The sequence below is a fragment of the Porites lutea genome, chromosome 1 (genome assembly GCF_958299795.1).
Source record: "Porites lutea chromosome 1, jaPorLute2.1, whole genome shotgun sequence".
In the NCBI taxonomy this organism is placed as follows: domain Eukaryota; kingdom Metazoa; phylum Cnidaria; class Anthozoa; order Scleractinia; family Poritidae; genus Porites; species Porites lutea.
Genome location: NC_133201.1, coordinates 58,125,411 through 58,152,826, shown reverse-complemented (window position 1 = coordinate 58,152,826; position 27,416 = coordinate 58,125,411). Strand labels below are relative to the sequence as shown.

Below are 27,416 nucleotides of genomic sequence, written 5' to 3'. Positions count from 1 at the left end.
GGTTCGTCGATCCCACTTCTGACACCATGTAATGTTATTGAGAGGCGAAACAGGCTATAACACAACAGCTTTAATCGAGCTAGTACAAGTACAAGGAGCACATGGTAAAAACAGCCCGCCCGCTAAGACTAATGGGACATCTAAAGCGATTACATCACATCAACTTGTGATGTTTTTAACTTTCTTTTTCCACTGGATGTACAAAATGAAATTCAGCTGCTATCAGGAGTCTTCTGTTATTCATGACTAGTTTGTTTATTGGGTTTTTGGTTGAGTCAAAGATGGAAATCCGATTTCGGATGGCATCGTTTTCGTTTTCATCTTGCTTAATGCGTAAGAGGGTTTGCAAAGTCTGAAGCGATACTTCTCGAGTGGTAAGCCTAAGTAATAATTGTACTTGATGTTTGTTTTTATTCCTGATTTAATGAAGTCGAGCGTAGTTTATGCGGCTATTTTGTTTACGCACGTTTGTAAGATTTGAGACAATGATCTGACCGAGTATCAGGTTTGTTATAAGCTTACAGATCTTTAAAAAGCCTTTAGACATTTTCTCACCGCAAATAGAAAGAAAACGTTTCAAAGAATATTTAGTTATAATTCTAACTGTAAAAGAAAGGTTTGAGCGATTTTCTTGCCTCGAGTTCGTCTTTGAAAAAAGCAAACACCGGGAAGCCGGCTTAAAACATAAACTTCAGCTTTAAGCTCGAAGACTCAGGATTTTTAGAGACACTTTAATACTTGTCTTCCTGAATGAAAATTGTCGTCTCTGTATATGTTTCACCGAATTATATTTCTTTTATTGATTGTTAGTACTCTCTCTTGTAATTTTAATCGTTGTTTTCGATTGTTTTCAGTCTTTCAGTAAACAACGCTTCCCGGAGTACTCAAAATGCCGCGCGCTAAACCGTTTTAAAATAAAAAATAAACATAATAAATTCTTTATTATGTTGGAGCGTAACTGTGTTAATGTTCATTCAAACACTCGCCACTGCTAGCACTGTAAAAGTCAGAACCGGCTGGCCGTATAGATGATTCTGAAAATTTTTTCAACTGTTTACGGCTAAAGCCCACGCGTGCTTCGATCGTCCTGAATAGCAATTTGTATCGCAATATTGTGAAATACTGCATTCTGTTGTCCGAGGTCTGTAAGATAGAAACAGTGCCTCATCGCCTCATAGTACTGTTTCACCTCAGATGTGATGTATAAATGATATAAAAGGTTGGTTTACAAGCACCCAGATTTGTTGGCAAGATTTTGTAAAATAAACTTGTCGAACGCAAAAAATTCGGCCGGAATTTTTTTTCCAGGCCTAATTAATCTACGGTGATCAAGAGCCATTATGGCTCTTAATAAATGTGATCGAAGATGATTGCCAGTTTTTGGGTGTACTTATGAGGCTATCAACTCGATGTGAGATTTGGTTTAAATTATAAATTTATTAATGGAAGCCTCGCTTTTAGCCCTGGCTAAATCTATATATTATATTTTGGAGCTCGGTTATAGGCTAGTGACCGTTCCACACGGGACAACTTTCCTCCCTCCCGGGGCCAAACCAGCGTTCATTTGTTCTTGGATCACAGTGTTCCATGAGGCTCAAAGTGTCAGGGAAGCAGTTTGAGAATTGAACGGACCAATTTAACTTTTACCTTGAAAACATGTGGCAAAGGGAATCTTAATATCAAGGAAAATGGCACAAGTCGACGTCATAGTTATCTCTGATGAAAATGTAATCTGTCTCGGTTGTATTTTTTCCGCTTTCATCAGACCCACATTGTATGTGGGTCTGATGAATGCGGAAAAATTACAACCGAGAACACTGAAAGAGGTTAGCTTATGCTTAACAAATGGAAACCTGGTAAATAATTATAACACGATCCGATGGAAGGGAGCGGGGAGGGTGTAAAGCCCTATTAATCGGTTGTCTGTTTTTATGATCGCAAACCTTTGATTGAACGAACTATTTACTGATCGATTTTTGGGGACTTCAACTATGGTAGCTTTTACCTCTGGCCAAGGAAGCAAGTGAGATTTTTCTTTTGGTGCTACCAGAATCACGTCTCAGCGGATATATGCTGTCAAGAAACAGCTCCCTGACACCAGCCTAATCCCATTTTTCTGAGTCTACAAAACCTGACTAATGACTCAATGTGCGTGACAGAGAGCCATTGATTGAAAAACCAACAATGTGTCGTTTATAGATTCCAATGTGGCCTGTGTCCATGCGCGGCATTTACATGAACTTGAAGATCGACATGCGGAGCAACCTCGATGGCTTGCGAAAACCTTACTTATAAAGTGAAGTCACGCCGTTTCAAATTTCATGACTCCATAACATCTCGTTCAATTTCTCAAATGTTTCGGATTTCTCAGGAGTTGAATTCAAAATCATTGTATCTAAGTTCAGAAAAAGATAAAGAGAATTGTTGTCTTGTGTTCTCGCCCCCTCCCCCTAGAACTATAATCCCCGACGCCCGCCCCCTCGGCACATTTGAAAATCAAGATACCCGCCATTAATGGTAAGACGCGCTGTATCTCGACGATCTCACGAAAAAATAGGGGAGTGTGAACAGTCTAGAAGTTACACGTCGTACAACGACGCCAAAGAAACGCTTAAAAACTGAACGTGACATCGCGTGTAACCAGGCCAGGCCCTTCATCTAAACCACCAATCAGACTCCATTCATGCTATAAAGTATTTTTTGTAATTTTTTATTGTCGCAATCTCTAGCATGTTAACAACACTGCTTTAAACATTTGTCACATTCTACATTTTAGCGAAACTCGGATTAACTATCATTGATAACAAATTAGAAGGTCCCCAATAAATTTCTTCAATCCCATCATCCCGAACAAAATTTTCGTTCAATCCCTCAATCCCGATGGCTTCGTCGTCCAGCTATATCCAGGGTATAGTGTCAATCACAAATCACGCTAATAAAATCCCGAATCCCGGCTTCCAAATACGGCAAATCCCGCATCCCGAGAATCCATTGGGGACCCTAAAATTAGTTGAAAACGGAATTCATAAGGAAATTGAGTAATTTTAAATTTCAGGTGACAAAAACCTAATTGAACCAGAATAATTTAAAGCACGTTACGTTCTTTTTTACATTAATTTTTCAAGGGCTAAAGGTATAAAAACGAATGCAATATTCTTTAAATTATTCTGGTTCAAGGTTTTTGTCTAATGAAAACAAAATTATTCATTTTCCTGGTGGATTTCGTCTTAACAACCTATAAGTAAAAGTAATCATATTGATATCATAAAAAAAAGCTGCAATGACACTTTTCAATCTTATTGTGCCTTTTCAGCCAAGTGAGTATTAAAATGGGCCAGCCCCTTTATCCTCCCTCTTGTTGTCAGCTTGTGTCCAAATGCCCCGTTCTAACATAACGTAATCTGGAAGAGGATGCTTGCAGTAGGCACGCCATTAGGAATTTAGCGTACTTCTCCTAGAATGGGATGTATGGCTACCTTTATTGTTTCTCCCGTCCTTCATAGGAGCAATCCTCATCCCAGACGGTCAAATTAAACTTATTCCTAATATCGTCTGGAGAGGAAAACATCGACCATTAATCGTATGAGAAACTGACTTGCCCAGAGAAGGTTGGTTTAAACTCGGCGAATATACTACTTAGAATTTGGTGATAGAAGTAACACTAATGTAATTGTCGAGGTTCAATAAAATCTAATTCAAATCTTAATGAATTTAGACGAAGGAAAATCTATGAATCTCAAGAAATCACAAAATAACAGAACATGCTTACGATCAATTCAAACAATATTTGTTGAGAACTGTATGAATATGAAATGGCAGGCAAAATCTTTGGGGAAGAGCTTCTGAGTGTGAACCCTTTCCTTAAGTGGCAGGCAAGAACTTTGCGACAGCGTTTCTAATCCTTTCTTTGCTTAAACTCTCAATCTACTGTTCATGAACCCTTATATAATAGTTTTGCTCTTCTCAGCGCATGTTTCCTTGGGCCCTCGAGCTAAAAGGATTGTTTAAACTTCAAGTTTCCTTGATATCTAACGGGATAACAACTGGACTGCAAAAACAGCCTCGATCATGTTGTAGAATGATTTTAAATCCGAATAATCAGTAAATTCCAAATTGTAGACACGTCTCCTTGTAATAAGAGAAGCGATTTGCCTCAGGTTTCCACTGTGATATGCTCCAACTCTTCGCTTTCGGCCGGCATACCTCCTCGCATTGGCGACTAACATTCCTGGTTGGACCATACAGAGATCTGTTGTAAGAAAGAAAAAGGATCTTTCTTTGTAAAGAGTTGACCGCAAGCATAAGCTTAAAGTCTGCTTACGAGGAGTTATAACGGCAATTTGTATTGAACCAATTACACAACCTGTAAAGCTATTCTTGTTTGACCTTGATTGATTACGCACGAAGTAAACTAAGACAGAACAAACAAATTTTAGAAAGTGTTTTATTCCACCAGATTAAATATTTAGGTTATTATTATTATTATTTTTTTTTGGGGGGGGGGGGGGGGGTGGTGCGGTTCACTTCTTTGGGCCTTGGGTGTGTTACGTTTTGAACGTTTTCAATAACAGTGGACTTGTTTTCCTTATCCCAGGCACTAAAAGGCCATAATAAAATGTCCTTACAAATAAAGTACAGTAAAACCCTGCGACTAAGAACCTGGATTTTTCCAAGTTAGTCGAAACAGGTTCTTATATAAATGGTAGTTAGCACATAAGTTTAGCCTATTTAGCTTCTAAATTTTCTAAAGAAAAAAATACAATGTAGATAAGAGTATTTAGTGGTTCAGCTTATTCCTCATTATAAAACGTGCATACCATTGCATTGCAGTTGGAGTGATAAGACACCCATGTCTTGAAAAAGGATTCTGAATGTTGACTTATCTTATTTACCAAAGTATACAGAATTTTTTCACAGATTTTAGAAAAAAAGAACCTGTTTCAAATTTAGGCTAAACTCGTTCTTATTATAGAGGGGGCTTAACTGGCAAATTTTACACTAGTAACAGGTTCTTAAAGTCCAGGTTCTTAGTCGTGGAGTTTTACTGTAACCATAAGGGTATAATGTTCATACCTTTCAAGTCAATGATCTTTTTTGTTTTTTCCGTTTCATGTGTCTCTCCTTCATCGGCTTGTGAAGTTAATTCAAGTTTGTGAACGTCCTCCTTGAAATATAGTTCTCCAAAATGAGGCTTTTTATGTCCTATATTTGAATGAAAGGAGTTGGAAAGTGAAATACAGCATACTTAATGAAACCTTCTTAATGAAATAATCGAAAAGCGGCGGACAAAAAAGCAATGGTCTTGGGCCTGATGGTAAATGTAAATGTAAATGTAAACTATTTTTGTTTACAACTGAACACTTAGGAGTCCTCAAAAACTCTTTAAAACGTGTCCGTGCGTTCCAGGTCGAATTAGAATTAGAAAGTGTTGGTTTTTAAGGAGAGGGGAAAACCAGAGTGCCCGAAGAAAAACCTCTCGAAGCAAGGGAGGGAACCAGCAACAAACTCAGTCCACATATAGCGTCGATGCCGGGATTCGAACCCGGGTCACACTGGTGGGAGGCAAGTGCTCTCACCACCGCGCCAGCCTTGCTCCAAAGGTAGCTATGGTTGCCCCTGCCCACACAGGAAGGGTGTCTATGTTAAAGAATCACAAGGAACAACACATTTTGAATTTAGTAAAACGTGAGTAGCAGGCAAATAAGAGCAAAGCATCCAAAAATGCTGAAATTTTTATTTTTTTACTATGTAAATTTGTAAAATTAAGTTTTATTAATAAGCTCTGGCGTATACATCGATTTCACGCAGCCATGTGAAACACACTGTAAAGTATTCTCGTATCTTCAGCTGAAGCAAAGATTAATAAAAAGTAATTTGCAACAACCTGCGTCAACTCCTTGGCTTTCAAATGGACAACTCAACCTTTTAATTTACCTTACGTTGGTCCTTTTGGGTAGAAGTCCAGACCTACCTTTCTTTGAGTGGAGGAATACAACTACTCCACTGGAAAGCTTTTCTACGGCTCGTCTCTGACTGAACGTTCTCGTGGGTCTGGGGAATTCTGGGTACAGCAAACGGTATTTGAATATTAGAGCAGTTGCTAAGATACTTCCAGTAACATAAGCGTTAGGCGATTCACTCATGCAATAATGATTTCCAGGACAAACGAGCACATTTATCCCACCATCAACCAACTGGCCCCAAATCTCTTCGACGCTATCTGATGATCTGGGCGAGAAACAGGTATCTTGGCATCTGAGGAACACGAGTGGACCTCGGTAACGGACCTATTGACAAACAGGAGATAAAAAAATGCTTTCATAAAAGGCATGGAATCTTGAAAAGTTCTTTGTTTTCACAAAAATTATATGGGCGTGGCAAATCTTTGGAACTCATTTAACTTAAATTTTGTTATAAATGATAGCTAACGATGTTTGTCGTCCAAGCATTCAAAAAACAAGAAAATATTTAAAATTAATATTATTTTTAGTAACAGTTCGCAAAACTCTCCAATAGTAAACTCGTGACAGATAGGTTGATTTTTGATCTTGGTACGTGACCTCTGTTTAAAACAATTCTAAACCTGAACATTAATAAACGGAGACGAAGCCCATACCTTTGCGGGCTGCCACTCTAGATGTGTCCTACTGGCAACCATTTGATCCTTCAGGAGAGACTCTCTCAGTGTTCTCAAATTGTGGATCGCTAAACCCCTTTCAAGCCCCCGTTTTTCTAGCTCGTCAACGATCCATTCTTTAGTGTTCTCCTCTCTCATCTTGTGGTATTCATCGGATGTCATCTTCAGTGAGTCTATTGCCAGCTTTCTCAGATAATTTTCAAATTGGAGCTAGAAGATAACAATTGGCCGTTAGAATTTGTTGTCACGCTATATATCCAACAAAAACATTACTTCACTATTTTTCTGGTCAGAAGTCATGCATATATCAAACAGAAGACCATACTAAAAATGAGGAGACAGTGCTTCATACCACATATCAAACGATGAAAAGAGAGGTGAAAATTTAACAGTGTCTTTTGTGTGAAATAACCTCTCAAGCAAAGTGTTTTTGTTTTTCTAAAGATATCCAAACACGCCATAACGCATGATTTGTCAGTATTGTAAGATTCTGTCAATGCAACAAAGAACAATTTAATGTGAGACAACTTCTTAACACTAGACTCCCCTTTTAGACCAAGGTAATGACAAACCTCGACATGCCGACGCTGCGAATTTTCATGTTCCTGCATTGAAGGTAATCTGCTGCTGACTGTCCGTGACTGCAGAACCCAAGAAAATGTATCAATCATTGCCACAAACTCCACCCTCTGATTATGTTCTGTCATCAGGGAAGCCATTTCATAGGCGAGTAGTCCTCCGTATGAATATCCACCCAAAAAGTAGGGGCCATGACGCTGTTCCTTGGTTATTAACTGAACGTAATGTGCTGCAAGTTCACGCACTCCACCCCAGTCCTCACTTACTGCTGCTGGGTCTGTGTAACCCAGTGCGTAGAAGGAAACTAAGTCCTAAAAAAACGAACGAAAAAGTGGCCGTATTAAATAAACACTCTGCTAACATACTTATGACATCATAAATCTCTGCAAAATATGCTTTAGTATCTGAATTTACCTGTCCTTGAAATCCTGTCGCAATCGGCACCAAACTCATCGCGTAACGATGCGACGGATGGACACAGAAAAAATTTATGGGTGAGCCCTCTGGAGTGTACAGCGGTACGACCTGTATTCTGATTTCAGACGATTCAGTTATAGGCGATACGTCATCTGTTGTCTGTACTTGCGCCTGCTCAGCCTCTTGTCTGTTATCATTTTGAGGCTGGTCACTGGTTGGAGGATTTCCCTGACTTCGTTCAGTCATCTTGGCAGTTATGTCTCTTCCCAGTTTAAGGGGAGTTGTGTCTGGCTGCATGAAGTAGAAGACCTGAAACAGAAGGCCTCTTTTATGAACTTTTTGTACAGGGAAAAACTCCTTGACAGTAGGTCCCAAGCAATGTTGGTTTGGACCTAGAGGCAGCGTGGGCGCGCTTTTAGAGCACCGGACTTGTGTAGTGCAGAGGCCCTGAGTTCAAGTCCCGCCCTGACAGCTAACTCGACCAAGCTTGTAAATAGCCATCTGGTTTGGCTCTAGCCACCTGGGATTGTTAACCCTATTATGTTTGATATACATAATTTGTTTGAGGCATTTGCTTGACCTTACTAGCATTAGTGCTATAAACACTACCGAGGGTAAATAAGGGAACTTTTGTTTTACCTTTAGACCGACCCACCACATCTCATTACAACTTTACAGCTCTGTGTAAACAGCTATGCACCTGACCGACTTGTGACGATATTCACCTACATGTCATAACTAATAACCAACGTGATAATCAAGGAATTATTTCGTACCTCAAAGGAAACTTGCAGATTCATTTCAAGCTGCATCTTTAGCGTCAAGGCCGCGGTGGAGTCTACTCCATAGCTATACAAGCTTGTGTTGAGATCAGTCTCTGATGGCGAGGGATTTCCAGTCCATTCACTCATTGTCGCAGTAATGTATTCGTTTATGAGCTCTGCCCTCTTTTCTCCATCTTTCTCTAAAACAATTTTTTGGGCCAGAGACTCCGTTGAGTTTGTTTGGTTGTCGGGATCATTTACTGTTGATTTAAAATGAACAGTCGCGGAGTTTTCTTCAGCCCCGTATTGCTCTTCAAGAATTGAGGCCAGTCTGCATCAAACATTGAGATTTGACAGCGACCAGGGTCTTCAGTTAACACTTTCACCATGTGCTTAACACCTTTGAACACAAATCATTCATTAAGTAAGGCTGCAATTTATTACATTTATGTAAATTACTTTTGTCGTATTTTTTGAAAAGTGATGCCCAGCAACCCTCTTAACACTGGTATCGTATCTTTTTCTTTAAGTCTGCCTTCACGTACAGTTTTACATGTGTATAATCTTTTTCCAAACTATGTCTTCTTATAACAGTTAGCCGCAACCCTACACCAATCAGTCAGGCCATTTCCCAGTGACGTTTTGCCCTAGTAAGAAGACATCAATTAATGCTGTACTATTTAAAACGCTCATAGTATTTTCGTCTATCGTATACGCTTAAAGTAAGTTTCAACCCACCCTCTTTTGCATCTACAAAACCCAATCCTGCTAGGGTCATCAGTTTTGCGATTCCAGTTTCTCTTTCCATTACACCAGCCCCACTGATTGGTCCCCAGTTTATTGCAAGTCCGGGAAGACCAAGCACATGTCTCCGGTACTGAGCGAGAGAATCTTGGAAAGCATTGCAAGCCGAGTATGAAGATTGTCCCATGTTACCCACGATTGACGCCATGGACGAAAACATCACGAAGAAATCCAGATCCATCTCTAAGCTCATTTGGTGTAGCAACATGGAGCCTAAAAATGGAATTAAAAAAATTCGTTTTCGTTACTATCAGCCGAAGTTTCTTATAGAGAACACTGTTTCTATTTTCTTTAAAACTGTTTTCAAACCTGTTAGCTCATACCGACGTCTAAAACACTGGCGTCGACAACTGCTGAAAACAATAAGCCTGGAAGGATCTGAGAAGTTAGGTTGGTTTGCCGTTTTACCTTTGATTTTTGGGCCCATAACTTCATTGAAACGCTGAAATGTCAGGTCTTTGATATATTCGTCTCTAAGAACCATAGCAGTGTGTACAATGCCTGCGACATCTGGAAGGGACTGAAGGCGCTCTTTCAAAGCCAACATTTGTGTTTGGCTGGATACGTCTACCTGGAAAAGCCATCGGAAGAGAAAAATATAAAATGAGTTGATTACTGAAGGCAAGCACTAGAACTTCCAGCTCAGCCACTTTGGGGAAATAGATAAGCTGCCGCTGACGGAAGGTGGCCGTTAAAACAAGAACATCCACCGAAACGCAAAACGTCGCCGTTGTGGAGGGGTAGAATTTCACTCTTTACGATTGTTTATTAAGAAAATGTCTTACATGCACTCATGGCGAAACGTTATTATTTATGTGTGAAAAAGTATCGTTAATGTTTCTGAGACTAAAAGAAGTCCTACTTTAAAGCAAACGTTAATTTGCAATTTTAACATTCTAAAGTCAAAGTATGTAAAATTCTTATGAATTGTGGACATATTCTGAAATATTTTTCTAAAATGTTGTTTTTCGTGAGTAAAAAGGTTTGATGACTTAGTGAGGTTGCGAGAAATCTACCTACCTGAATTATATGGATCGTTGTACTGGTGCTCCTTTCAATCTGACGCACCTCTTGAATTTTGGAATCGGAGGGCATGGAGCGGCCGAGAAGTACGATAGACTTTGCACCGTTTTCTGCCATCCATCTGGCGACTTCAAATCCAAATCCTCTCACTCCTCCTGCCACCAGATAGGATTTGTTTTCTTTCAAACCACACCCATCTAAGCCTTGGGGTAGCACTGGGATGCCCTGAAGGTGATCCCCTTCTTCAAATGTTCCAAGTGATTGTATGAGAAAAGAAATGTCCAAGGACTGTGGTTCAATATCTTTAAGAGATGAGGGTTTGTCAGTGGACTCGTTGGCAGCTTTGATTGATACTACGAAGTCTACACACTCAACCGGCGTTTCGAAAAGCTGTTGTGAGACTCCGTTTTTTCCCAGAAGTTGTATACTTTTCATGGTTAGCTCCTCGAATGCTGTCGGCGATCGTAAAACGTCTAGTATATTTTCTCTCTCATACCTGAAATTCTTGTTCGCAGGAAAGATGACATCTCCTTCAAACTCAGTACTCAAGATAACTACTTTTCCTCCCCTTCTCAGACTAAGGCCACTCCTAAGAAGGGCATTTGGACCCGGTGGATTTAAGAACAGAACGGCGTCAAACTGGTCGATTGAATCATCATTGTAGGCTGGGGAACTCTGTCGCTTTACACTCTCTGCACCCAAATCAGTAAGAAGCCTTTTCGTGGATGAACTGCAAGTGTCTGGGATTGTGCAGTACACTGTGTGACCCAGTGTTTTTCCCAGAAATACTGCTGCTGGTCCGGGACCACGATTGGCTTCATTTATAAGAAGTTTCTGTTTTTCGGCGCCAGCCGCTGCTTTTTGTAGAGCGTGAAATGCCAGCGCCAGGCATGCTGGAAGGTAAGTGGCTTGTTCCATTGTCAGGTTGGGAGGTTTCAAAAACACACTACTGACGTGTATTGGAATAAAACGTGCAACACGGCCAGAGGGAATGACTCCACACACATTGTCTCCAATTTGCAAAGTACTCTCGCCATTTATAGGGAGATCAGAGACTTTTCCACTCACAAAGACACATCCATTTGGTTTAGACACATCAAAGAGTGATTCTGAGGGCGTCCAACAATAGCAAACTTTTACAATGACTTCAGACTGCGTTGCCTTTGGAAAACATTTCTCGCGAAGGCAATGCGATTTTGACGAAGGAACTGTTGAAAGATATAGAAGTCCATCTTTCTTCCCCTCTTTTCTTTTTACTCTTTTTGAGGTGTCCTGTTGTAATTCCGACCTGACAAGACGATTTATAAATCGTCTTCTATCTCGAAAGGCCACCTCGTCCTCCACGCTCTCACCTAAAACTTCATCAACTAAGGAGTTAATTTCCCGTTTATCTTCTTTGTTACTCAGGTCGACGGTGGTAACCCTGAGATTGAATTCTTCAAGGTTCGCTGTTCGTCTTAGTCCCCAGACTGTAGAACCCCATGGAATGAATTTACCCTTACGAGAGTTGCCACAGACATCCAAAAGCTGTGTTAACTCGGTGACGAGAAACAGCCTAGAATCCATGAGCTCCTTCTCTATTAACAGCTGCAGTAGGAAGACAGAGCTGCTGAAGGCGAGTTGTTGAGATTGTTCAATGACATCAAAATGTTCTGGTAGAAGTGATGTATCCACAGGCCAGAGATTGATAACCCTCAAAGAAGAGGAATTGATCGCAGAAAACTCAGCAAAGGCAATTTTTATTGTGTCTTGGACTTCAGAGTCAAAACAGAGACCATCTGGAGGATTTACGGCGATGACATTGACTTCCCGAGCTTGAAGTGATGAGATCAAATAATTCGACAAATCAGAGGAGTCTTTAAGTACTATGAAGGTCAAAGGGGGGGTTCTTTCTCCCTGCCTTGTTAACTCAGCTTCCCTCCACTGGACGTCGTAGGCAAGATCAGCTAAAGGAAGTTGACGCGGTGAGCTTGTTAACTCTGCAACTCGGAAATCAGTCATAGTGAGCAAAACGTAGCCACTTGGATTCATAAGCGTCACATCAAATCGCCCAAACTCGGAAATATTGGCAGTCACGTGGCAAAATAACTGGCTCGTTAATGGTAAGTCATTCAGTGCAACACGTTTGAAACCAACTGGCACAATTGACTTATCATCAATCGAAGAATTTCCCAGAGGAACAAAGCAGGATTGAAGACAAGCATCTAAAATAGACGGATGAACAACATAACGACCAGTTTCTTCTTGGATGGTGTGTGCCTCCGCGATGTCTATAAGGCATAGCCCCTCGTTGTCGCCTTTCCATATCTCTTTAATGATGGAAAAGGTAGGGCCATAGTTAAATCCAAACTTCTCTGTTACTCCTCGGAACTGTTCATTCGGCATTCGTTCCATGTTTTTTAGAAACTCACTTATTGCTGGACCAGCCGCGGTAGATGCTAAGAAAAGAAAAAAAAAACAAACTAAAGGGTTCCCATCTTGTTAATGCGTAATACCAGTTACTGTTATGCTTGATATGTTGGCTGTTTGAAGAAAAACAGACTTAGGAGAATAACATGTAATTTACAATAATGGAAGACTAATAGCAGTTTGAATAATAATCCACTGAAAAATATTTTGACACGAACGAATTACAATATAGGTTTATTCTTACTGCTATAAGCAAGTGTGGCACTCTTTGGCTCTTTGCGAGCGTTCATGGAACATTTACAGCATTTACTTAGTGTAAGGAAAATTAAACGAATTTATTAATAGTACCTTTGTGATCACCCTTCTTCTGTGTTTGAAGAAGATCCAGACAAATTTTTCCACTGCTTAGAATGATCTCGGAATGGTCATCCTGTACACTTGTTATGTGGTACTCAGCCTCGTTAATCCTTTCAGTCTTCTGGAGACGCAGACGTAACGATCGAACCTGCAAAAGAAAAAAATATAGAGTGAATGTTTTCAATTTAGGAAATTCAGGATTTGTGAACGCGTATTTTTTGCTCAGGTACGTTCGTAAATATCCTTTAAATGCACGATCATTCTATTGCACAAAAGGCATTAAGAACACATTGGAGTTACCTGTGTTTCTGGTAGGGTGAGGAGGCTTGAGAGCTTCACCTCAGATAGTTCCAGGCCAGCCACGTGCACGAATTGATCCATCGCCATCGCAAAGGCCATTTCAAGATACGTAGCACCTGGCATGACGGTTGTTCCTTGGATAAGAGCGTGATCTTTGAGATCAGGGAAGCGATGGAGGTCAATTTCCGTTTCCCAGCAGTGTAGGCCTGAGTAAAGACTGGTTTGCTTCACCTTTTCCAAAAATGGATGACTTTTCTTTTCTTCCCAGGATTTGGCATCAACTGGTTGAATTATGTTTTGGGGTGGGCGTTCTCTGTACCAAAAGGTGTTCTTAATCCATGGATAGGTCAACGAGCGAACAAACTTTGCCGAAGGAATTGTCTGCACACAAGTCCAATCTATAGGAAAACCAAGTGTGTACAGTTTGCATACTGTGTTTAGAAGAAAAGACTTGCATTGCTTGTTGACAGCGACTCTCTTACGAGGAAGGGTCTCCATAACAATTGGCTTTGCTTGGTCTTGAAAGTTTTCTTGCATAGCAATCTTTTTAACATAATGTGCTAAGATAGGCTGGGTGCTAATTTCAATGACCTGTTTGTAACCATCTTTGAGAAGGTGTTTCATTGCTGAGTAAAACTGAACTGGACAGCGGATGTTACGCCACCAGTACTCGTTGTTAAACTCTTGACCACAAAGGACTCCTCCTTCAACTGTAGAATACATTGGAATCTTGGACAGCTTGGGATGTAACGAAATACGCTTCATTGCTGCTTGAAATGGCCTTTTAATGAATTCCATGTGTGAGCTGTGGAATGCACGCTTTGTTCCAAGAACACGCCAGAAAGTGTCTTTTTCGTGTATTGCAATGTGTTGACCCAAAGCTTCAACTGATTCAACATCACCAGACACTGTCACGCTATCTGCATCGTTGATTGCGGCAATGCAAAGGGTAGGAGTTAGCTTCAACTCATCTAATAGTGCTCTTGCTCTTTCTTCGGACATACCTAAGGCTGCCATGCTACCATTACTAGGACACTGATCTTGTAGAGAGGAGCGAGCTAACACCAGGTGTACTGCTTCCTTTAGGGTTATGATCCCAGCAATGCATGCTGCAGCAATCTCTCCAAGACTATGACCAAGTACAGCGGAGGGATAGATTCTCCAAGACATCAGAAGTTTTGCAGTTGCATACTGTATTGCAAACGTAGCCGGCTGAGCAATAGAATTTTCTGCGATCCTTGATTTCTCCTCTGATGCCATGAGCTCATCTAAAAGTGACATTGATTTCCACAGATCTTTTATCAAATTGTGGACAGTTAAAAAAGCATCTTTGAAGACAGGTTCCATTTCAATTAGCTGTCTTCCCATAGCATACCACTGGGAACCTTGCCCTCCAAATAAGAAGACAAGTTTTGGGTTAACTGCGTTCACCTCTCCGTAAGCAACAACTTTCTCCATTCCTACTGAGTCGTTGGCGTACTCTGTCAAAATCTTGGAAGCCTCGGGTATAGCTTCGAAAGCAAGAGCTAAGCGATGGGGAAACTGACTGCGACGTTCGTTCAGTGAGTAGCACAAGTTCTCCACAAATGTCGCATTATCTTTTGCTTCGTCTTCGATCCACTGAGAGTAGAGTCGTGCCATTCGCTTGAGAGCTTCTTGAGAACGTGCAGAAAAGGTGAGGATATGACATAGGCGTCGTCTTATTTCAAGATCATCATCGACGGTCGCCTTTTGTGTCGCTTCCCGAAGGATAACGTGTACGTTTGATCCACCGTAACCGAAGGAGTTTACGGCACCTGTTAGTGGTTTTCCTGCTTCTGTGTTCCAAGGTTCGCTTGTTTGTTGCACGACAATTCCTTTTTGCTGTAACTTTAATTTTGGATTTAGTACACGCACATTAACAGTTGGAACTAATTTCTTGTTTTTTATCATTAACGCGACTTTTATGATCCCAGCCAGGCCTGAGGTAGATTCTGTATGATTTAGGTTTGACTTGACAGATCCTATTTTTAGCTGTCGTGTGGTTCCTCTTGTATAGACATCGGCTATTGAAGTGACTTCTATAACGTCACCAATCGCGGTACCTGTGCCATGGGCCTCAAAGTAACTCACTTCCTCCGGATTCAAACCTGATTGTTCAAGAACCATTTTGCATAGTTCAGCCTGCGTCTTAGAACTTGGCGCTGTCATGGGTACCGCATTTTGACCATCATTGTTCATACCGCAGGCAATTATTGAACAATATTCATCATCCTTATCATTCAAAGCCGCATCAGAGAGCTCAAGAACAATTGCTGCAAAGCCTTCTCCCCTTCCATAACCGTCGCCAGAGGCATCAAAACTCTTGCAGCGCCCATCAGGCGCTAGCAGACCAGCCATGCCAGTAACAATCTGCATTGCATGGCTTAGGACAATATTAGGTGCACAAACTATTGCTATGCCACAATCGCCATTATGAAGGTTATCACAAGCAAGTTTGAGTGCTGTCAAGGAAGACGAGCATGCAGTATCAACCGCAAAACTTGGACCTGTGAGGTTGAGGCAAAATGATACTCTGTTTGCTAGTATGGATGCTGTTATACCTGTCGAGGAAAATTGGTCGATATTGTTGTAATTTGATGAATCTGTTATCAAAGTACCATAGTCTAGGTTCATCACACCCAGAAAGACCCCTGTCTTACATCTCTGAAGATCTTCAAGCCGCATTCCGGCGTCTTCAATGGCCTCATACACCACCTCTAAGAGAATACGTTGTTGGGGGTCCATTGCACGAGCCTCTTGTTTGGATATGCCGAAGAATGTGTTGTCAAAATATTGAATATCCTCCAAATAAGAGCCCCTGACAGCACAGTGACGTCCAGTGACAAAGCGCTTCTGATGGTAAAGTCTGAAAAGCGTTTCACATTGCTCTTGTCTATTTTGGGGGAAGTCTCGAATTGAACTCTTTCCCTGCACAAGTAAATTCCAAAACATCTCTTTACTATTTGCTCCAGGAAATCTGCAGCTGATACCGACAATGGATATTGGAGGGCGCCTAGATGTCGCCTGTGGCGCACCACCATATCGAATTTGAATAGACATTTTCCTCCTTTTCTGGTTCGTTCGGTTGGGTAGCATATTTTGAAAGTCAAAGCTGTCCATCAACTCGAAAAATAATGTGAGTGTTGGTGGCAAGATTACCAGAGCATGGATCAGTCCCAGAGCAAACACGACAGGAATAAGTCGAAAGAAGATGTCCTTCAGGCTTGGGTAAATAAGCCCCAACGAAACGGAACCTGAGATCTCGAGAAAGGCTGCCACAAACACAGGCAAACCAACCGATTCCAACGCCTTATTCATGCGTTCTCTTACGATTTGTTTGTCTGAATAAATAAATGAATGAGCTATTTGAACGCTAAAGTTGTGTGCTAAGACAACTGTCAAATATAAGGGAATGAAGGCGAGGTGATTGAACTGAATTGACCAAATTTCCATAATAGCTGCTGCCTCCAATAGGAGTAAATCAAATGTAAGCGCCAAAAAGATGCTGATCCTTAGGCTTGAACTGGATAGAAAACAGGTCCCAAAGGCCACAGCTGTAGCAATGATAAGAAAGAGGACAGTTTCTCTTTCCAGTGATGAAAGGTCTTCAACCTTGAACAATGTCTGCGACACTGGTTTAGGCTTCAAGGAGACTTTTAAGTCCTCCCTTAGTTTCTCTAGGTTGCCTTTGTTTTCATTTACGGTTTTCTGTACTACCATCTTTACATGATACCGAGATGCGGAAATAGAAAAATTGCCATCTTTCTCGTCAACCAACACATCTCGTCGAAAAGGTAGATTTTGAGATTGATTGAGAAATTTGTGGAGGCAAGTGCGAAATTTTAAATTTGTGCAGCTCTTGCTTTTATTGTTTAACAAGGCAGCCAGCCAACACACCGTTTTCTCTTGACTGTAAGAAGCTTTTCCAAGAGTTCCACAGATTTGAAGCATTTCTTCTTGAATAGCCTTCTGCGAGTAATCAGTCCTCCGGGAAAACACGATACTTACATCTGTTTGATTTCCAAAAAACTTCTTTTGCGCTTCATTAAACTTGATGAAATTATCATTTTCTTGATAGAGATTTTCTGTAGAAAAAGTTCTTTGACTTGTTTGCAGAGCAGAGGAGATACAGATACTGATGAAGCAGACAAGGAGAATGAAAGAGATGACTTTACCACCAAATGAAGTAAGCGGACGAGGAAGGTTCTTAGTAACGTACCAAATGACATTATGTACTCGCTCTCTCTTTCCTTGCAAGAAGCTGCTAATTTTCGTTCTGGGACTCATGCAAAATGTGTTTAAGGTTTTTAACTGCCTTTCGAGTGAAAGTGTTAAAGTGGGAGCTATTAAGAAAGACGCAATCGAAGCAAGAGCAAAAGCTATTACTGTCACCAAAAAGAATTCGGATGTAACCTCAAAGGAAGATTTGATTGCAATTCCCAGGAGAATGGTTGCACAAAACGCCGAGAAGAGTTGGACTGTTCCCACTCTTGCAATGCAGCTGGTGACTCTATAATCAAGCGAATGTACAATGTTCTGTCGTCTCCACTCTCCCAAGAAGAGAGCAATGTCTGATGTTGATTTTCCCAACAGAAGAAATGGAATGAAAATGGTGGTCGGGAGTAAAGAAAGGCCGGCCATGGAAACAATGCCTGCTGTACATATATAGGGTACCAAGACAGTTGAGGAAATGAATAAAGCAGTTGTTAAACAGCACAAGTTGCTGAAAACAATGTAAATGACAGCGAGTGAAAGAGATAAAACTATTAATATTGAAAAAGAAAGAGCCAGTATATCTACTTTCAACATTTGTTGCAAAGCATCATCGGTTGCTCTTCCACTCTTGTAAAAGAACGATGCGTATTTCATTCCATCTCTTAATGATGAGACTTGGCTCTCAAAGGTGGCTTCAAAGTTTTTTACTTTCTGGTCCTCCTTCTCAGTTGTTGGCTTTTTAATGAAATAGGTAATTCGAAGAGCTTCAGCCTGGGAAGTTGGCGGATCTGATCCATCATTGACTTTAAAATTACTAAGTATCTGCATGTGAGAGAGTTTCAATGACTGGCCATCTGAAAGTATTGTCCTAGGATTATTCCACTCACGAACCAGAATAGAAGGAAGGTTTCTTAAATTGTCGAAGTTAGAACCAGCTAACTCCAATGGACTACTGACGATGCAGTTTCCTTTGTCTTGTGTTTTGGTGCTGGCGTTTGACGGAGGCCCTCTGAAGCACAAACGTTGGAAATCACTGTTGTTCAACACCGTCTGGTGCACAAGCTTAGCTTCCTCTAAACATTTCTCTTCTAAAATATTTCCAGTAAGTTTAGGCGTCACTATGATCTGCTCCTGACGTGAATCAAGGAGTGGAAAGAATTGTGCTGCATACTCTAAGTCTATCCTTGATTGGCTATTGGTTACAGCCAGTTGTTTACTGGATAGCTGTTCAACACTTATCCGAATAAAACCCAACAAGCTAGCAACACAAACGACAAGTGAAACGAAGAAGATAATTAAGGGCCTTTGTCTGGCTAGAAAGAAACCAAATTTCTCAAACGCTTTCTCGTAGGCTGTGAGTATGTGATACGAGACATCCCTTCGACCACGAAAGATAGTTCTTGGCCCAAGGCGATTTTCATTAGATGTCTCGTAGAGCTCAAAAGACCTGAAATCGAAAAGGAGTAATAATAATAATAATAATAATAATAATAATAACAATAATAATGATAATAATAATTGACACATATAGTGCAATTTCTGTAAACATGCTCGATTGCGCTTCATAGAAGTTCTAAAAACAATAACAATTAATTCTAAAAATTTAAGTACACACAAGTAAAAATTAAGAACCCAGTCCTGAACGCGCATCACAGAAGTTCTGAAAATAGTTAAAATAATTCAAAATATAAGTACATAAAAGGTAAAATTAAGAACCTAATCATGAAAAACTTGGGAAAATATGAATGTTTTCAGTTTCGTTTTAAAAGTTAAAGGGGTTTGTTTCACGATAGTCCAGTTCATTTTGTTTACTTTTGCCAATTACTAGCCCTCAATCGCTACAGAACTTAAAGTAAGCAAAGAAATTACATGTAAATGACAAAATCAGAGATCCGAGACAAACAAATATGTTTCCTGAGCATTACTTTTGAAGTTACAAGCAGCCGGGATCAACTTTGAAAAACTGTTAGGCTGAATAGTTTTCAAAAATCCTAATTTCAATCCGTTTCATTCTTCTTCAGTTTTGCCCATCCATGGCATCTGTTGTTTCTGTTATGTTATTTTAACCTTCCTTTAAAGTTTTAAGCCGTTATTTTTATGTTTCTCTTTATTTAACGGGCACTTTGTAATTTCCTAATTTGGCTGAATTTCCTGACATAGCTACTTTAATGGCTTCATGGTCGTCCGTATGTCACGTGGTAGGCTGCTCCTCAACTTTTGGGCAGCGATTCCTAAGGGTCTTTGATGACTTCATCGGTGGAAAGCGAAGTAAGATTCCATCACAAGAACTGCGCAGACAGTAAGGTGAAGGTGTCGCAACACAAATAAGAGAAGAAAGATAAGAATGGGCCGTATTATTTAAAATCTTAAAAGTAATTAAAATCGTCCTTAAATCAACGCGTTGCCTCACAGGTACCCAGTGCAAATCCCGTAATATTGGCGTGACGTGACAGAATTTAGGCGCTGAATAAACCAAGAGAGCACATGAGTTTTGAATTCGCTGGAGCTCTAAGATAAGACTGTTAGGCAAAACATAGAGTAAACTGTTGCAGTAATCAAGCCTGCTAGTGATGAACGCGGGAATAAGTGTCTCATTGTTTTCTTTAGATAGGAATTTTTTTATGTGGCGAATATTGTAAAGATAGAAAAATGCTGCCACGTCTTGCTAATGTCAGTAGATCCATTGTACGCTTTGAATCAAGCCACACACTAAGTTCTGTGGCTTCGCCAGCCGAAGAAACTCATACAGATTCAATCGTAATCGAGTAAATACACACTTTAGCTAACTGTTGACGTGTGCCAATGAGTAAGGATTCAGTTTTTTATTGTTAAGCTTAAGTTTATCGAAATGAATCCAAGACCTAATGTCGCTTACGCAGTGTTCCATTACAGCAAGGGCAGAGGTCTGATCGTCAATAGTATTGGCACAAAATGAAAGATACAGCTGGGTGTCATCAGCGTAGGCATGCACAGATGGAAGATGCGGTCGAATAACATCAAATATCGTGCTGGCTTAGATCGAAAACCACTCCACAACTCTTTAATGTATTTTTTTTTCGGTGTATGAGTATGCAGAATGTGCAAACAGACTTAAATCACAGGCCATGTAACCATAAAGCAATCTGATTTTAGCTTCATTCACGGGGCATTTCGACCCACACTCCAAAAAATAAACCAGAAGAAACAGATGCCATATAGCAAAATGCAGAATTCTTAACTGACAATCATAACTTAAAAAATGTCTTCAAACAAAAGCACTTTTCATTGAATGGAGAAAGTAGTGTGATTGTGCGGAGTCTTTTCATTTTAAAACCTTGTTTTCTGTTAGTTTGTATTCTATCCGGCTTCGCGTTTGGAAGGGAAATACTATATGAACATACCCCGCCGTTAAACGAGACAAGAAAGTGCAATAACACAAACTCCCCTGAGATGCAACTCCTGAAAGCTAGTAAGTGAGGTTAGAAACGCTTTAGTCTTCTTCGTTTCTCTTCTGTAAAAGCCTAGGTGAACTTCTAAGAAAAACAGCCAGCGATGAAAACCCTGTTGCGACACTTTCCTCAACCAAAACCCAAATATACAAAACACAACAAAGGAATCTTGATAGCAGTTGTATTTCTTTCCTTGGCGGCAGTGGAAAAACACGAAACGTTAAAAACGTAAAATGAAAAAAAAGGCTTCAGTTTTCGGTACAAAAATTTCTAACTGCTGCGTTTTTATCCATCAGTATTCACCTGTCAAAATTTTTACCAATCTTGGTCGGGGTTGTCTTTAGTGGGTGGAAACAGGGAGCGGAGACAAGCGGTGACACGTTAAAGAGGTTGAAAGCACGTCCAATTTTTGCATGTATATTTATTTATTCACAAGTAATCACGTGATTTTTATCGTGCAATTTGGGATAAATAAGCACTCGTAAAGTTTTCAAAGACCACAAATTGCACTCGTCCTTCGAGCTCGTGCAGTTTGTTAAGTCTTTGAAAAAAGTGTTTGTGGTGATTTATCCCAAATTGCACTCGAAATCATGTGATTACCTCTTCAAATATGACGGAAACGATTCTTTTTGTTAAAACGTTTGGCCCAATGTGGACAAAATGCAGTATCAGAGAGTCCCGAACAGTTTTTCATAAAAAATAAAGAGAGAGAAAGATGAAAAAAGTAGGCAACTTCTGGCACAGTACCCTTCGAGCAGAGGCCCTTCGATCTTCCTAGATAAGTCCCTTCCTCTTCCCGACTTATCTAGGAAGATCGAAGGGCCTCTTCTCGCAGGGTACTGGCACAGAGGCTGTGTGGTATGACCAAACTAGCAAGGAATTTAAATACTTAGCCATTCCCTAATTGTTCTCCTGGAACGGTGCTGGTCATCTTTTACCCGATCTATGTATTTGACTGGGAAAGACAAATTTGCAGCCTTTAACGCAGCCAAATAAGCCTGTTCTTTATAAATGTAGTACATTTCAAAGAAAAGTAGATAATAAATGCAAAATGAGTGAAAACAGAGGCGTTTATGACAAGAAAATCAATTGGTATGTCTTACTTGATTTGAGTGGTCAGTCAAGAACGTTTGCATGGTTTTTACGCGCGCTTTGAGTGAAGAGTAGCGGGTATACATTGCCCTTTTCGAGGACGAAAAGGACGTTTCCGTCAATCAGATTAACCAGAAAACGGGAATTTCACCCACTACGATTCTATGACCAAATAACACATGCAACTTTTGCTGAATTTTCAGAGCGCGTGACCCAACAACTTTGAACAATTTTCCCATCGCCGAAATAGTCAATGGGCAAGCACTTGTAATGAATAAAAGCATCAAATGGAGAGAGGATTATAATTAAATATTTACAAAAGCTGCATTTTTACTTTTTACATTTGCATGCTTACTTTTGAATTTGTAGCGATATCCAGTCCAGAGAAACACACTATGAAATCTAGAAATGTCACGGGCGATAACGTGACAAGATGTATTATCGCGTGACCTGTAAAAGTGCACGTTTTGTCTTCGGGTTACAAATAACTGGAAAAATTATGACCTAAATTGATAGTTTGTAAACCAAGGCATGATAAAAGTTGCCATAGGTGACTTCTAATCTTTTTCTCTTCACAATATCTGCAAGTCGGAACGATTAACAGGACATTTTTGAGCGGCTGCGAAGATTAGCAACGGTTAACAACGATTAACAAGGAAGTTTAATAAGAATCAGAAGGTCATTCTCTATTGAAAACGAAATGGTGTTAACCGTTTCAATGCTTTGTTAATCGTAATATTATTCTATCGATGGAATTATCATAAAAAGTTAACAGACTTTTAACAAACAAAGTTTCTGCAACACTCATAGTTTAACCAATTATAAGCTCTGAGAAGCAATTTAATTCCACGTGACGGGAAACGGTTCCATATCGGATTGACTATTATGTCCCTAAATAAACACTACGAACTCCTTTTCGTCGAAGAGAACCGTCATACAAGTCTTGTTCAGACTTTTTTGAAAAAGATAAATTACTTTTCACATTTTCCGAGCCTTCCATTTTTGAACTACAGGAAAATATGTAACAATTAGCACCCGTTGTACGGCTGTTGCGAAATCTGACTGTTGTAAAGAGGGTGCTGCAAAAAACGTATATGAGGTCGTGCTTTTCTATGAGAAGATGGTCTGGCGTGAAACTTTCTGCCCAAAACAGCTTCTGTAAAGTACTTTTTATTAGCATGTTTTTTTTTGTCCTTGCAAATATTCTTGCGAGAAAACGCGAATTCACCTTGTACACAATCTTGGACAAAACTGTTGAGAAAATTGTATACTTGGACAGTATTTTTCTAAACATCGTAGCTGTACCGGTTGGTAGGTAGTTGTACCTCTCCCCCTTCCCCTGAAAGCAATGTTGTTGTGTATTCAAAAGAAAGCCTGATCCCTGGGCGTTTGTGGGAAGCAACATTGAATTGGGGGAAGGGGTTTTCTTTCCGCAAAGGCGTCGTTTTAGCTATAGTTTTGTTGCGTAGGAAAGTGGACATGATGGGGAAAACTTTCTCAAGTAGTTTTGTCCGGGATTGTAGATCTATCTCCACTTGCAGGCCTAGGGCTCGTCAACACTTTTGCCTTTTTGGAAACCTCCGTTTAAGGGGCTTAAGGGCGTTTAAGGGGCGTTTGTGATAGGTGGTACTAACCCTTTACACATATCTTTGTGTCTAAACTATTCTTAACAGCTTGTGTGACATTCTGGACAAGTTATGCTGTCATATATGGCTAGCTATAACTTGAGCGAGCCAACCATCTTTATTGTCTGCCTAAATGAAAACGTGACAAACACATGCGTATTCAAAGGAACTGCGCACAGGGTCTCATTTTTACACGTATATAAATGTGGCTTTATCAATTGATGTTATAAGGTAGATAGGTGGATGGTCTGCTGACGTGTCCCCCCTCCCCACCCCAGAAAAGTAGTCTACTTCTTGCGAGAATGGTGTGCAAACTGTCACACTGTCACACTCACACTGCAGAATAACTTCCGCATTGCTCAGTACTTGTGAACCACTACTGTATACTCAGTGCAATTAACGTTTAATTTTTAATTTTGCTTCACCAGCGCTTTGATTGCACATGTATACTCTTAGACCGCAAATGGTGACTCCGTTCTACCAAAACATCACGACGTGGATGATGATGACGACTCGAGAACCAACTTCGCTGTCTTATGTGTCCTATTCTCGGTTTTTCCATTTAATTCATATTTCTATTTAACTTACAAGAAAGCTGAAGATAGGGCTAACCTTTTAAGATCAACCCTATATTCGCCCTTGGCCATGCCTTTTTTTCATTCTGCGAATGACTTGGTCTTGGTTGGTGAGACACCCGAAAAAGTCTGGTAAAATATATTGAAAATCATCGGCAATAGCTGGTAATTTAAAACTTCCTCCAGGAGAAAATATAATGAGGCGCAAAAGTAGTCAATTTTTAACTGACTGTTTTAAGAATAATGTTTGCACTTCCTTATATATTAAGCCTTTTTTTTTTTTTAAAGAAATACGACATTTTGAATTGAAGTGCCCACAACATGTCCAATGGCTGGCTCACTATCGACCGGATCTATCATTTATAGTTTTCAATTCTTTTATTACAGTTTGCAGCTCCATAATTACCGTGTGACCAATACTTGTGTGCTCGTCGTAACCTATACTCCAGTGAAGTAACTTTATATTTGCACGTATCTGTATAATTTCCTTTTTCTTCGTCCGATATTATACTTTTTTCAAGGGCTCTTAAGTTCACCTCTGCTTTATTTTTTACGTTGTTTTTTTTTCCTGGTGTTTTGTGTTGGAAGAAAGAAACTGACGAGTCAGCTGAACAGTAATTGCATAGAAACATTGTGAATTCGCGAATGTTTCTGTGCACGAATTTTTCCCAGTTTTTGCCTTTTCGAAGAATTCATCAACATTTACAGCCTTCGAAGAGCAATCTTGGTGGTACCTTGCTCAATACTAATGAAACATCATCTCTTAAATAATTTACTTAGCTATTTCATAATTTTTTCCTTTACTTTTTTTTTTTAATTAAAAACTACAAGTTTTTTGTTATACGTAACTTAAAGGGGCACGATATTATTGTCCAGACGTGCCCCTCTCCTCTTCTTCCTATATACAATGTGATTTAATTTAATTAAGTGCTGTAATTTTGTATTGTACTTACTTTTTCACCTTATATCTAATTCTGTATTATTATCTGCTAAGGTTTGGAGAAACAAATAAAATGAAAAAAAAAAGTGAAATGAAAAACATATGAACGGCAACAGAACACTGACCTTCAGTTACTGAATGCCTGCATTCAGTCAAAAGCCTGAACATTTTTTTTGTCAGGTTTACTACTCTTTTTCCCCACTCGGCATAAAGCAACTTAATGTATTAAATTCCCAAGCAGATGGTGGGCTTTTGTGAGTGATGAGACTCACTAGCGTGGACCATATCGAACAATTCAGCAAAAACAACCAACGGTCAGAAAATAGAAAATTGAATCAAATAGAAAAATTAATGTCTAAGCCACTTTTCTTTTTAGTCACTTCTCTCTGTTTGCTAAGCTCAGAGTAGCATCATTCAGAAACAGATCTTTTGTATTAAGATATGAAGTGTTTGTACTAAAGCCAATACTATCTACACGTTAGAGTTACTGACGATTCCGAATTTTGTCAACAAACTGCTCACTACACTTAACACTGTTTACTTCTAAAACACCTACTTGAGATAAATGAGTGGGATTACAGAATAGAACGCTCTAACATTCTTTGAAATCAGGTTCCCAATGCAGATTTTTCTTACATGCGTTTTGTGAAATCCCAGTGGCTTAGCACCTTTTTAAAACTTTCTTTTCTTTCTTCGTTATTGTTTTTCAAACTAATCCTATGGAGTCTTGTTGAAGCTGCAAGGTGCTTCTCTGATCTTCCAATTTTTTTTTTTGAATTTGAATTTATTTGAATTTATTTACGTGAGGCTTAAGGGATAAAAATTAAAGAACACTAACGAATTAAAAAATCAAGCTATCACCCGCGCCAAAAAAGAAAAACTCCTTTAAGTCATGCACAGACGGCACACTAAGCAGGCCATTTTTCATACTTGAAAAAAAAAAGAGTTACATTAAACTGTGCAAACATACACGAAGTCAGCATAAACGAGGGTTTTTCAAGATATCTAGCTCCTGCATAGAATTCGCTATGTAGTATAAAGGCGTTTACGCAGGCGAACGGAAGCAGTTCGATGATACTGGATATACCAGGCCGTCCCAAAAACGAACAACTAAGAAACATTTAATCAAGCAAACCATAAAACAACTAATCTGAGTCATAATGTCAAAAAATTTTGTGCGGTGCTCTGATTGTCTTTCTGACGCTGTTCATGGTTCGGCTTTCGGTGCTTTTTGTCAACAGATTCTAGGCTACCGGCATAGCTTCAACTTATGATTAATCTTTTCCGATTTCTTATTTGACTCGCCAAATAATAATTATTATTCTAACGGCTTTCTTTAAATAGTCTTCGTGACATTCCGTTTCATAGAATTATTATAGTGGCGACAGAAATAGTCTGTAGTATTATTTCCCAACTGCCACGTCTTCATTCTTTCATTCAGAAATAGCCTAGTTTTGATAAAGTTTTTTTGTGTTAATCAGCAGTTCCTTCTCAGCGTTATTTCTCAAGAAACTTAAAACACGGTTGCAAGACGGCGCTAAAAAAGATATCACTTTTGTAGATCGCATCAATATTGTACTGATTCATAGAATGTCTATTATTTCAAAGAACGATCAGAATAAGAGAAATAAAATTAAAAGTGTTAGGAGTTATGATGAAGAATAACAACAAACCTTGGTGAAGAGCAACTTTCACAACTTTCTAGGCTGTCACTTGCAATCATAGTGATCAGCTTAGCTCCACTTCTTGAGAGTGATCACCGAAGCTGTTCTTGGCTATCTTATGTACAACAACCAGTGACGCTTTGAGGGCCAATGCGTCACAGCGTTGAGGGAAAGACAAAATTGTTACAAATGCGGAACACTTTTCATCACTATATATTGACGGTAAGTATTACCGTTTTATGCGTGATTTGAAAATTCGGTCAATTTACGTCGTAAATGATATTATTACTTCTCCCCATAAAGCCACTGCTAAATTAAGAGAAGGGAAACAATTTGGAAGACAGCAAGTGAGTGGTATTGCTAGTTTCAGGGTCACGCCATTCAAAATAGATCAAAATAAAAATCAAAACCGTTCAATAGATAAAGTCTAGAATCTGGGAAATGAAAGGAGGTACATATACAAAGACCCTCGCCAAGATTCAGCTCAGAGGAATATTTCGTATACGAGATATCCGAAGAAATGAAGAAAAAACTTATAGAGATTTGTATGGAGACGCCAGCATGCT

General features: G+C 39.7%; 1 pseudogene; it reads right to left on the bottom strand.

Annotated features, from left to right (window-relative positions):
- Window positions 1-3,770: 3,770 nt before the first annotated feature.
- LOC140932832 (mycocerosic acid synthase-like polyketide synthase) lies at window positions 3,771-26,909 on the bottom strand (annotated as a pseudogene).
- Between the last annotated feature and the right edge of the window lie 507 nt (window positions 26,910-27,416).